This window comes from Tyto alba, unplaced genomic scaffold, assembly GCF_018691265.1.
Source record: "Tyto alba isolate M040663 unplaced genomic scaffold, T.alba_DEE_v4.0 Super-Scaffold_28, whole genome shotgun sequence".
Lineage (NCBI taxonomy): Eukaryota > Metazoa > Chordata > Aves > Strigiformes > Tytonidae > Tyto > Tyto alba.
Genome location: NW_024881302.1, coordinates 10,096,433 through 10,109,935, shown reverse-complemented (window position 1 = coordinate 10,109,935; position 13,503 = coordinate 10,096,433).

Genomic DNA, 13,503 nt, shown 5'->3' with positions numbered 1-13,503 from the left:
CCAGAAAGCCAAGCTCATCAACAGAAGGGATCCAAGAGGAACAAAGTTTTCCCAAGCTATCTTGCATCAGGCTGCTCAGTCAGACCATTCCTTCTCATAGCCAAGCATCAGACAACCAAGCAGGCCCAGACCAGCAAGTCCTTTCCCAAAAGAGCCCACCTCAGCCTTCTCTTACTCCTCTTTTCCCTAACACAAGCCTTTTCCACACCAACCTCCAAGTCACTCACCCCTGCCAGTCACAGCTTCCTTTCTCATTCCTCCAGAGATAGAGCTGGACAACCAAACCTCAGGAGTGGAGCTTGAGCTCTCCCCTTTTCTCTAGGAGTAGCTTTGCTCCTCACCCCTCAGAGCAGCTGTGACCCAGGAGAGAATGCAGCTCTCGTTAGCATCTCCTCCCCACAAGTAATAAAGCCTCACAGGTACCACATGTGTGATCTGGCTCTCTGCAGGGCCCCAGCCACAGCAGAGCTCCTGCAGTCCTGGCACGCTTCTTAGGAGTCACCCATTAAGGCTCACTGACCACTAAAGCCCCAGGAGTTACTGGGAGCACTGTGTTTTATTAGCCCCAGATAATCCCTGCTAGCAGGGACAGATACCCCATTTCTTAAGCAAGAGGTTCCCCTTACAGTAGCTATCACCTTATAGATGCTGGAGGAAGAGCATCTGGTCTGTACTATAGACCCCTCACAGCCCCCAGGACAAGGGCATCATTCTGTCTCAACTCTGCTGCTGTCACCCACAGTAGAAACATCAGCTTTGCGTGGAGGCTACTTCTAATACCAACATCTGACACTGGGGTTAGGAACCAAAATTAGCATATTGGTGCAATAGCAGTGAAATGCGGAAGTGTTTAATGCATCTGTCTGGGCTGTGTCAGCCATCTATTTACTGTAGTCAGTACCTAAATCTGTACTGCATCTGCTGTCTGCATAAATAATGAATAAAGCAATAAATCTGGCAGGGTTACCAAACACTTTCACTCAGCTTCCCTTGAACCTGTTAAATTCTGCTGTGATTCATCTGCCTGGACAGGCCCCAGAGAGACACTTCTTGGAGAGGGGGGATTTATTTCTGTGCATTGCTCTGGAGCTTCCAAAACTAATTCCCTTTCATCTGCAATCCTGATTTCTCTCTCATTTTTACTGAGGCAGGGAGCAACAGAGAGACTCTTTTGAACTACAGTATCTTACCCTGTTCCAGGTACAGGTCACTGATTTCAAGGCAGAAATCTTAGACACTTATATTAGGTGTCCTTTTTAATGAAAATCTATGTTGTCAATCTTTCTTCCAAGGTGACAGAACCAGAAGTCATTTGTTATTGTCCTTTTAATGAGAACCACATGTGCTTCCCTACGCTACAAGAGGATCACACTGACAGGGTAGTGTGGGGAGATGCCACCACGCTCCACAAGGCAGGGCCAGCTGCCAGGCTGCTTGCCAGGGGAGGCTTTTGGATGGTCACAGTTTTCGAAGAGCCTTTGACAGAGATGTTAGGGAGAACCTGATAAGTATGAAGCAACAAAGGATAGGACTTGGTAGACCTAATACACAGACAACCTCCAGATAAATAGTAGCAAAAAAAAGTTTTATAAATATAGAGCCAGGTTTATATCTGGAAAAATGATTCTTCCAGTTTCAATTAATTGCTGTTTCTTGATTGCATAAATTGCCAAAGCTTTGGGTTTACTATAATGGCTTTTTCCAACAGAATTTCTTCTTTCTGTGCCATGCATTTTGCCATTTTCTTCAGTCCTTATGCCTTTTTTGGATCTCATCATGTTCATGGCACATTACATGAATTTCTGCTTGCCCCAGCTGGCTTATTTGTTAAATATGCCAAAGATAGAGGATCTATTATTTCCATTTCTCCACTGTTGAAAGAAATTATCCAACGTAGCAGTAAAATCACAGTTACACTAATAATCAGCTCCATGGCATGGATTTTTCTTGTTTTATCATCAGAAAAAAAAAATCAGCAGGTTGCATATGCTATTCAGTTACTTTTCCAGTCATGTTCTTCTATTTCAGAATAATTCCTATTCTTCTTTTATCACAGGCTCTGCCAGCTTGTACCTTACACGTCATCTTGTCATCTTCATTGTGGATTTGGGGTTTTTCTTGTTTTTTTTTACCCTAAATTTTGAGCTGACAGTCTGAGAGGCATATTCCTAGAATGCATGAGACATCAGGACTTGACTTTTACTCTAGAGCAGCAGACTTTATTTTTTGCCATCTGTCCTGATTTCAGCCGAGATGGAGTTAATTTTCTTTCTAGTAGCTGGTACAGTGTTGTGTTTTGGATTTAGGATGAGAATAATGTTGAGAAGACACTGGTGTTTTAGTTGTTGCTGAGCAGTGCTTACACCAGGTCAAGGACTTTTCAGCTTCTCATGCTGCCCTGCCAGCGACGGGGCTGGGGGTGCACAAGGAGCTGGGAGGGAGCATGGCCAGGACAGTTGGCCCCAACTGGCCAAAGGGCTATTCCATACCATAGGACGTCATGCTCAGCATATAAACTAGGGGGAAAGCTGGCCAGGGGGCTGCTGTTCAGGAACAGGCTGGGCATCAGTCAGTTGGTAGTAAGCAATTGATTTTCATTGGCATCGCTTGTTTTTCTAGGGTTTTATTTATCTTTCTTTTTGCTATTTTCCTCTTCATTAGGATTTATTATTATAGTTATTTTATTTCAATTATTAAAATTTTCTTATCTCAACCAATGAGCTTTCTTACTCTTACCCTCTGATTCTCTCCCCTATCCCACCGGAGGGGGAGTGATCAAGCAGCTGTGTGGTGCTTAGTTGCCAGCTGGGGTTAAACCATGACTCCATCCAACTTTTTTATGCAGAAGCACTTGGTATGCAACAGTACACAGGCTGTTAAGGAGACTAGCCTGGGACAAATCTCTAATCTGTACTTTGGTTTTGGAACCATAAACACAACATGCCAGAGCTCAGTCCTGCTCTGTCCTCCAAACAAGCATCTCTATTCTCAATGGCAGATGCAATCTGATTCACCCGACTGCACTTGTAAATAATACAGAGGTAAGACGTGCTTTATCAATGGAGGTGAGTCATTGTTCTCTTCGAGGAAAACCCAAAAAAGACTTAACCACTATCCAAGGAAATTTACATTTCACTTATTCATAAAGGATAAAAACTCCTTTTTTCCTTGTTCTTAGAAGCCTTTATAAACTGCCAAAATCAACTTGGGAGCAGAGTAGAAAAAATTTAGGCAAAAACCTTAATAAAATTCATTTGGATCTATTTGCAAGACAGAATCTACTTAGCAGATACTTTTAAGAACCCTCTTAGAAAAGCAGTAAATACATAAGCCAAGTTTAAAAAAAAAAAATATATAGCATGGTACTCTTCCCCACACATCATCCTACTTAATGGTGCTTTAAATTTAGCTGTGAAATTCTCTAAGTCAACCTGAGTAAAAACGCATAGTCACTGCACTAATGCCCAGTGCATGGGCTAGGAGAGGCATGGCATTGTCCCACTGAAAGCTGTTGAGAACAATTGTTCCTGCAGGTCTGAGACCGAAAAGGGCTACAGCTGGAGGTGAGATGTCTGCTTTTTCATCTCCCCACCCAGCTTTGCTCCCTACTGTCTTCCCTGTGCCTGTGCTACCTGGACCCAGGTTCACCCAGGACTCTACATGTGCCATACCTATGCAGCTTAAATCCAGTTCAGGTTTCAGATGCCTGCAAATCTCAGTTGCCCTCAAAGCAGGAAAAGTCACGTCCCTTGTAGGAAAGGGCCCACCTTATACACCCAAGACATAGATGAGGTAGGGTAGATGAGGGACATATGCAATGTCCTTTCTGAGTGTACTTTCAAGACCAAGCCCCACTGGGGTTTCCACTCAGGCCACCCAGAACTAGGTTCAAAGGCAGGCGAAATGGCCTTGAGTCAGCTCAGCTCAGCACTGTAAATGAAGCCAGGTAGGTAGGGAAGGCAGGAGGCTGCCTATCTCCCCTGTCAACCTACTTCACCTCCAGCCTTGAACATCCAGGAGCCTCAGTCCTCTAACAGGCCAGGCCCATGACAGCTCTGTGCTTCTCTCCTTTCTCTCTATCTTCTATTTGCTTTAACCAAGCAGACAGCAACAATTTGCAATCAATCACCAGGAAAACCCCTCAGTCAGTTTTGGGCAATATTTTACATTGTCTCAGGCTGTCCTGCTCCATAACTGATGTTAAATTGCTACTTCCAGTTGGTGTGAAAGATGGGTGGATACTGTGCCCATTACCCCTGCAACTGCAGCTACATCAGAGGCATGCTTCATGGAAGACATTAATGTCTTTTAAACTACATGCATTTTTTAATACTCACATTTTCTTTAATGTTTTTAAGCTCTAGAACCAACTTACTTCCTTCCTTCTTCAGTGCATAATTAGCCTTTCCATGCCAGATCTTCACCTGGAATAAATTTGGCCTCCTAACCCCAATTCATTAAATGATGTGAACGTGTGCATTCAGTTAAACAGGCTATTCACATGCTTCATGATTATAGATTAATGTTTGGTTTCAGTTGCAATTCAGAGAAGGACATGCCCAAGTCCAATATGTTCACCAGTATACCTGTGAAACAACATGTTCCTCAAAGAAGCTTTTCTGAAATAGGAAGTACCCAACTTCCCAGGCACTTGTTCAGTTACTGCCTGATATTGTGGAACATAAACATCACTGAATAACATCATTCCTTCAAACACGGAACAGTAACGTTTGAGTAACTGAAGCATAAATATAGTTCACCTCAGGCAAGAGATAAATTACATTAATAAAGTGTGGTAGTGTTCTTTAATTAGTTTGATTAGGCATGACAGAAGATGGTATTGTTCAGAAAGGCTCCATTTCCTGAAGTATGGAATTGTTGCTGTAGATCCCAATCTCTGGTTGTTTTGTTTTAAACAGGTTCATTAATTGCTAGAGGATTGGTTTAAAGAGGATTTCACAGAACAGGCAAACATGGTGTCATTAGCAGAGGCTGATGCTACTACACTTGTCATTTGGTGTCTATGACCCATTTCCCTCTCATACCTGGATTCAGTTGTGCTCCTCTCCAAATGGATCCTACAGATCTTCATGCTTGGTGGGGTTTCAACAGCTGCACCTTCCATCTCATCAATCAACAGCTGCACCCTCCATCTCATCAATCTCTTCCAGACTTGTGGGCAGACAGCTAGACTGTGGCCGGCTGCCCACAGTCCCTCTTTTACAAGTTCATTTCTAATATACAGAGAGAGAAAATTAGAAAATAGTTTAATTACTCATCAAGGTAACTCAAAACATTCGGAAGACTCTGCCAAGTCACCATGCCAATACTCTAAGACACAAACTTCAGACATGGCTCCAATCTTCTCTGCTGTATGTTACTTATTTGTTTACTAGATTTACTGTGCCATTAGACTCAGCAAGACCTGCTGTGCTGCTTATGCTTTGCAAATGCTTGAAGCTGTGAAGTGTCAGGTCTGGAGGATCTATTTAACAGTGGCCTTGTGGTGCCAGAGCTGGCTGCAGAGCCTTTGTTCAGGCCCTGAACCCATTTCTGTTTGAGTCAGGTTCCTGAACCATACTCTCCACTGCAGCCCTGGCCTTCAAAAAACTATGCACAGGTTACTAATTCACTGATGCACTTGAATAAATTCCAACATGTACCTTTAGGTGCTCAAATATTTCTGTGTATCTGATTATGAAGGTATGAAATTATTCCTTTGATTTTGCTGTAAGAAGATTCATATTCTTTATGAACATAGCAGCTGTTTTTCTATTGACATACAAGAAGGTGTGGCTAAAATTTTTAAATGGTCGGTGTATGGTTCCAGAACAGCACATGTCCACAGACAGGAGAGAGTCAGTCCTGCCAGAATACAGACACCTTGCTGTGATCAAACCCTGGTTTTGTAAGTCAGCTCCTCTAAGGTGGATAAAGTGGCCTTTCCTGCCCATTGATCACACAAATCCAATTTGGAGACTTGTTTTCTCTACATGACAGTTACAGGAGACAGACCTGATTAAATATTTCTGTTCTGATCAAGAAGCATCTCACAGGCAATCCTGTGACTGTGAACCAAATCCCTTCCCAGAGCTCAGCCACATGCTCTGCCTGATGGGCTGTGCTTAGCTATGCTTCTTCCAGACCTGCGAAACAACATGCTTTGATACCAGTGCACATTGTGTTTTGAGCTTTAGGAACAGAGATGTATTCACCTTCACACTCTTATCCTTGAGATTCAGCAAAGACTGCTTACAATCAAAGTACACTCAAGGTTTTCACATCTTTCCCAAAGTACATACAGAACAATCGTTCATCCACTGTTGCGCGTCTCTCCTGAATGCCTTCCAGTTAAAATGCCGACCAAGTACTTTATTAATGCCCAAACAGCCAGATGTCAAGGCTCCGTGTGCTGTCTGTTTATCAAGAAGCACCAAAGGCTGTACTAACAAGTCTGATGATATTGAATTTGATTTACATTTCAAGTGCAACCTGTTTCCTACAGAAATGCTCTGTTACAGGTCTTCTCATGGCACAGAAACAATAACTGACTGAACACATTTCTTGAAGCTATGCCAATGGCTATTTATTTGTTGTGTTTGTGACTACTCAGTAGTGGAGAATATGGCCTTGATGTTGCTCTCAGTTGATCAACTGAGGATTAACTCCTGTGAAACCACTGCAGCTACCCCTGCATTACATTTGAAATTAGAATCAGCATTAGCATAGCTGAATAATTACAGTCAAGTAAAGGATGGCAAAACACATGGGCTTAGCTGTTTTCCCCAAAACACTGTAGTATAGACCCTTTTGGACCAGAACAACTCAAAATACTGTTCCCACCGATGCCAACTGACATCATTGCACTTTGTCTGGTCCAGAGCCTGGTAGCTCAAAGGTAAGCAGAAGCACAGTGGACTTCCCAGGGTGATCACAGATTTCAGAGTACATTCTTGTTTCTGCCAGTCAACCTCTGTGACATGCTTAGCCCACTGCTGTGCTGGTCCTGACCAAATGGTCTGACAGTCTTCTGCTCATATCACTTCTCTCATCTTTCAGCTCATCTTACAATATTGTGATCTCTTTTCGTCTCACTGTGGAACATCTGAAATGCCCCATGACACAGTTATCAGGTGGATTTGAAAGAAAACTCCCCTGAGAAAATTCACCTTTGAAGAAGTTCCTGTTGGAAAATTTTAGAGTTCCCAATGGAAACAGGGGCAGAAAGAGGAAAGCTGATTTCATGTTTGCTTAAAGTGTTAAATAAGCTTTTGATTTGAAGCTAAGTGATACATTTTCCTGAATGGGGACAGAAATTAAATTATTTTTATTCTAAAAAGATGATTGTTTTCCTTCCAAAACACCTCATTTTAAATGGTTTTTCTAAAATTACATTTTTAGGCACTGACAAAAATAACAGCCCCCAAAACTCTATTTTCAAACAAACCGTCTCATCGGATTCCTTTCAAGCTGGCAATACTTATGACTTGTATTGAAAGAACAACCAATAAAGGCACTTTCTGCTTCTCCCTTGCTACCCTTTAAAACAATCTGTCCACCAATCCAATTGTTCCATCTGTTTCCAAAACAAAATTGCATTTCACTACCAGGATATTCTCTATTCAAATGCTGAACAGCTTGTAGCTAAGTATTAATCCATAAAAACCTGAAAACAATATCTTATTAATTCACAAAAATCAATATTCCAGTACACATTTTGGAGCCAGTTCATTACAGCTAAGCCCGAATTTATACAATGGTCAATGGAAAACTGTCCAAAATTTATCTGTTTACCCATAATGAGACAAACTGGTTGCTAAACCTCATTCCACCAAAAATAGGCTCTATGACAGGATTCTGGTTCAGGAAAACAAGCGATCTTATAGTGAATATAATGCTGGTGCAGTAGTTATTTCTTCTTTAACAGAGAATAACACAGGTTTTCTTTGGTTTTCTTGCTCTTCTTCCTCTGTGGCCAGGATATTTAAGAAAAAATCCAAGCTCTCTACCTGTTCCAATGGTAATTCTTCATGACGGCTGCCTGTCAATTCAAATATCCTTGAAAAGGATATGGCATCAGAAAAGGCTTAGTTGCATCAGTCTGGTGTGAATACTGAATCCTATAAAAGCTAATTTTCTCAAATAAGTCTAATATCTACAAAAATACTTGGGAGGGTAGAAGGAACAAAATAAAACAGAAAAACCCAACAAATTTCAAAGCCTATAGCTCTTATGATGGTGTTTTTATTAATAGTCCAAATGCAACAGCCATCAACACTGATGAGAATTCTTCCACTGGTTTCAGTACATTTTTGATCTGAGATCCTAAAAGCAAATGAAGCCTGAAATTCCCAGAAATAGAACTCTATTGTAATCCAGTATATATATATGCACATAGATATGTATGTATGCATGTATACATGCATATATGTGATAAATATATATAATTAATTTGCTAAGAATGGAAAAAATTTATATATTTATGTTTATTTATGTACATACGTTTTTTCATTACTAACAACTAAAGTCTGATCATTTTTCACATGGTGACATCATGCTCTAAGATTTTCCTTCCCTTTCTCCCTAGTTCCCAGAATGAAAGTGGTTCATGAATCATGAAGGTTAAATACAAATAACTTGCAGTACCACTCACAGAAGACATGTGGTTAATTGCTGTCTGCCTTTATTGTTAATTGCTGAACAACAGTGTACTGGCACACCTACCACAGGCTTCTGAAGATAAACAAACACAGCATATGCCCTAATTGTTTGTGTTCTCTTTACATCACTATTTCTTCCAAAACAACATGGGTAAAATTCACAGATCCTGTCCCTTAATCTCCTTTTCCCTATGCTAAACACGTTAATTCTTCTGGCTGGTAACTCCTGTGTTACACCAAGTCAGAGAAGAGTCAGGCCAAACAGAAAAACTTCAAAGCAGTTCCAATAAATTAAGTCATCTGCTCTCCAAGACCAAAATTTCCTGTCCACCCCTTTCTCATACACAAGCTGGGTTAATTCCACTTCTGCTTTGATTGAAAACGCTGAGCTGATGCTCCTTCCAACACCAGAGTATGACATGATCATATCAGACATACCCTGCACCAAAACAAACCCACAGAATGGATTAAAAAAAAAAAAAAAAAAAAAGAAAAAAGAAAAAAAGATTTAACACTCACCATAAAGTAGTTTAGGAAGATGGAGTAGTTCCATCATTTGACCAAGCACTTCTTTCAGGTCTACTTCCCTGGGAAAGGGGAAACTTTCCATGCAGGAAAGCAGTCACCCTGCTCCACTATGCTGGTGTTCACAGCCCTCCCAGGCTCCCTGGGCCCTTGCCAGCCCTTCCCTGGGTTATCTAAGAGATTTCTCATTGCTGTCAAGAAAGAAAAAAGAGGGGTCAGTCAGGACCCCAGGACAAGGACCCCCAACAACATGTTTTTTTTCTGTGAGACTGAGTCTGGCTAGCCATGAAGACAAATCTCCCGTCTTGAAATAAATTTTGATCGTGCAAGGAATTGTCCACTAACATGCAGCGCTTTAGTCTTCCTGCAAATGGTAAATGCCTCAGTAGCTTGGAGCCCCAGCCTCTGAATATGCAAATGCAATTTGATTCACAAGATGAGATGCATTGTCAAAGGATCTGAGAAAGAGTACTGCACAGATTAGATACAGCACATTTCTCAGATCAAATCAATGGATTCAGACAGGAAAATAGCCTAAGTATTTGCTGGGATGATATACCATCTGCATGGTGTTTCTCTTAAGTTCCCATATCATGTTATTGTTAACTTCCCCATTGTTCTCCCTCACAGACTTTTTTTTTTTCCTCCCTTTCCTATGACATTAACCAAGTTCTGCTTGAGAGCAATTGTTTCTTCTCATTGAATTTAATTTTCTCTCTGTAGAAACAGGCTAGTGAGAACCATATTTTCTGGTCTATTCTTGGCCATGCCATGTTCCTAACACTCAGACTGAAAAACCTAGAAGGCAACAACCTTGACAAAAAATTCAGGTTGGCATGCAAAGGAGATAAAATCAGTAACAGAAGTGATTAAGGAGCTGTAGGTGCTACTTTACAAGGAAAAACTGAAAAATCTAAATCTGTATAATCAGGCTGAATTATAATTAAATCATCACATCTACAGGCTACTGAAGCATTAAAGGCCAAATCTCCAAAAACCTGGAAATCAAGAGGATTTGGGCGCCTCAATGCCTCTGAGATTCCAGGCGAACAGCCCAGAATCTTTCTGTTTTCTTCCCCCTCAGTCTTCTGAGGAGAAATTTTAATTTCAACGTCACATCACTGGAACCAGCAGAGTTAGTGGAACTTTTAATAACTCCCTATTTGTTATGAAAAAAGCAACAGAATTACAGCTGAAGAAATTAGAGGACATTCAGGGTGATCTGTGAAAATGTGCCAAATAATGGGGTAAAACTGAAAGAAAAAAGTCAAAAGTGAGAGCCTTGTATTTGCAGAACAGTGGCAATGGAGGAAAGAGTAATAGTGGAAAATGAAAGCATCAGTTATTGATGCATTGAAAAGTGGAGTGGCCAAAAGATGAGTGAGGAGAATGTCGTCCTAGCAAATGAATGAATGTTTATATCTAATTCATATTTTGCATTCATTAACTTCTCTATCACTCAAGACAGAGTAGCCAGGAAATTAGAGGCTTATCATTTCTTTAGAGATAGGAAAGAAGGAAGGAGGAAAGAGAGGAAAGGATGTAAGGAACCCTTAGAAAGCCAACAGTTGAGAGCACGGGTATCAGGTATGGAAGGCAAAGATTCAGATCCCCACTCTGTGCTGCACAGAGCCTTGCTCCCTTGTGGGAGAGTTTCGGGTCTCACCTCCTCATTTTCTTGTAGAAAATATGAAACACTGGACTTTGCAGTTCTTTACAGAGCACAATTCCCGGTTCCTGGCCAGTCCTACCTTGCTGTCTAGCTAGCTTGCAAAGCTGGCAAGCATCTGTATTTCCACTGCCCAGATGAAGGCATAGAGGAGAGTACACTGACTGACCAAGGTCACCCAGCAGGCCAACAGCATAGCCAGCAAGAGGCCCCAAGTCTCCAGAGTCCTGCTGTGAGCCATCCTGCCTCTTCTTACTGGCTGTTTTCATTCCTGATGTCCATCACTCATTACAGATGTCATTAAAATCCAAATAAAACTCAGCAAATACTTATTATTAATTTAAAAAATAATAATAATATACAGGGTTGTTTCACCTGTTGTTGATTCCTGGCAGATTCTTTCTTGAAATTTGGTACAAAACCAAATATGTATAAATTAGCAATATATGACATGACACGAATGAGAACATTAATACTGTTTAATATTTCCCACAGGCATTTTGTCATTTTTCTGTCAGTTCTGTTGACAGGAAAGGAAACCGCTTCGTAATTTTAATCTCTATTCCCTGAACACACTTTGTTCTTGAAGTTAGCTGATATAAAGCCAATGTATTGGAAATGGGAGAGGCTGGTGAGAAATAGGGAAGAGCTCTCCTTGTTTCTCTGTATTTCAGAGGGAACAAACATCCATTGGTACTTTTACAGGCATCTCACTCCTCCCCCCCCCATCTCCTCATGTCCTTAAAATATGCAAAGACATTTTCTCTTTGAACCTTTATGAGAAGGAAAAGGACAGATACTTCAAGTCAATCCTCTTGATTAATCCAAAAATTTTCAACACCAGGCATCAGCTTCCTATGCATGACCCTGACAGCAGGCTCAGAACTGTGCGACTGTATTCTCACATTTTCAAAATCAGATCACATCAAAGCACCTACACATTGTCTAAATTTTCATTTTCTGTCCCCAGTCAAATGAAGAATAGAGGCACAGAAGAAATAAGAGTCGGTGCTGAGCACCAGGGCCATGCCATCTTTCCTGCCCAACCCCCGGGAAGTTTGATGCCACTTTAGAATTGCAATTGCTCATATACTTTCTTGCACACTACAAAGGAAGCCCAGAGCTCTGCACAGCATATCAACAGATAATCAAAAACAACATGATGAATTTACAACAAAAATGATGCAGGATGATACATTGCAATAATATTACTATTACTTTGCATAGAAGGAAATAAGAATGTCTGGGAAAATATAAAAAGAAATAAGAGGCCATTATATGTTTGACATGATCTAAAATATCACAAGAAAGGAAGAGATGAGGAACTTCACCTTGTGTCCCAGAAGTCAGTACAACTTGCAGCAGCTGCAGCAGATGTTGAATGGGGCAGCAAGTGAACAGTGAAGCATCAATGACTTTTGATTAATTGGGCCCAAAAGGCTAGATCCCTCTTTCAGTGGGAAGTCTAGGTCCATAAGACCATGAGTCTGGGTTCATGAGGTATGGAATTAATTCTTCCGAAAGGGATACTTCCACATAACATGTCCAAAACACATTTTATAAACTGGAAGGACAACTACCTCTTATGAATGTAGATGTTTAGCCATCCCCCAAATCAGAGGCATCTAATAAAAATCTGTTTTCATATCAGTTTATATCACATTTCTTGACTAGAACACATTTCCTATGAATATAAAGTGTACATTTGTGTCTATTGCTTTATCTTTCTCATGCCTTGCAGACCTACATATTATCCATCTTACCAATAGTTATTTATTACATTGTGATTATAGGCAAAGTAGGTAATGACCTATTAAATCACAAACCAACACTTATTATCACCAAAACTAAACTCCAATTGGTGGAAAAGAATCACTTAATTTCATATGTGGTTAAGAGTTTACTTTCTTTGCAGCCGAGATAATAGATGGTCGTTGCAAATCTTTTTCCCAGGAAACTGGCAGTTGGAGTAAGTACTCTATAGTTCATGTTTAAACTGTAAACAGAGGAATTGTTCTTGATACATATTCCAGGCACAAAGCTATGCCCAGGGTAGCAGAAAATAGAGCAAACATATTTTAGGTTTTATCTTACTATGTGCTCTAAAAAAGTGCTGGCATTTGTCAACACACTACTTTCTTCCTTTCATCAGCTAGAGGTGGATTATGCAGACAGGTACAGGGCAGGTGACATACACAACCTTCCTCCAATCATTTCAAATTCTCCCCCCAAACCAGGCATGACTGCCCTGAATGAGGACTCAGCATAGACATGGCCATGTTCTTCCATTTGCAGCAGGAGAAACAGGGAGGCAAAAAGGGATGCCAAACCTTAGCACCATCCTTGCAGGGAAATGCTCCTTTTACTGAACAGGAGAGCCAAGTGTTGGCCTGCATCACCACTTGTGCACTTATTTTTTGGTAATTCTTGATGAATTATTCATATTGGCTCAGAAATGTACACAAAGTCATATAGTGGCAGAAACAAGCTCTAGCAAGAAAACAGCAAGAAAGAAACATGATAGATATTTAAATCAGTTACAAACCAACTATATGTATTCTACATGAGATACTATACTTAACTAGTAACCAAATAACTACCCAAGAGTCCTTGCTAGCCAGAGGCTAAAAAATCTTACTTGGGAAGAAT